The sequence below is a fragment of the Arachis duranensis genome, chromosome 7 (assembly GCF_000817695.3).
Source record: "Arachis duranensis cultivar V14167 chromosome 7, aradu.V14167.gnm2.J7QH, whole genome shotgun sequence".
NCBI classification, from domain to species: domain Eukaryota; kingdom Viridiplantae; phylum Streptophyta; class Magnoliopsida; order Fabales; family Fabaceae; genus Arachis; species Arachis duranensis.
The window spans coordinates 46,926,875-46,927,297 of record NC_029778.3 but is presented as its reverse complement, the minus strand read 5'-3'; positions in this window follow the sequence as shown (position 1 = coordinate 46,927,297).

The following is a 423-nucleotide window of genomic DNA, read 5'->3' as shown; positions in this document are numbered from 1 at the left end:
AAGTTTCTAATGGAGGACCTTGTTTCAGTCATGAAACTTTGAGTGGTTTTGATTAAATCAGAGACCATGGTTGCTAAGTCAGAGTGGTTTTGCTTAGAATTCTCTGCCTGTTGCTGAGAAGATGATGGAAAAGGCTTGCCATTGTTAAACCTGTTTCTTCCACCATTATTGTTGTTGAAACCTTGTTGAGGTCTCTGTTGATCCTTCCATGAGAGATTTGGATGATTTCTCCATGAAGGATAATAGGTGTTTCCATAGGATTCTCCCATGTAATTCACCTCTTCCATTGAAGGGTTCTCAGGATCATAAGCTTCTTCTTCAGATGAAGCATCCTTAGTTCTGCCTGGTGCAGCTTGCATTCCAGACAGACTTTGAGAAATCATATTGACTTGCTGAGTCAATATTTTGTTCTGAGCCAATATA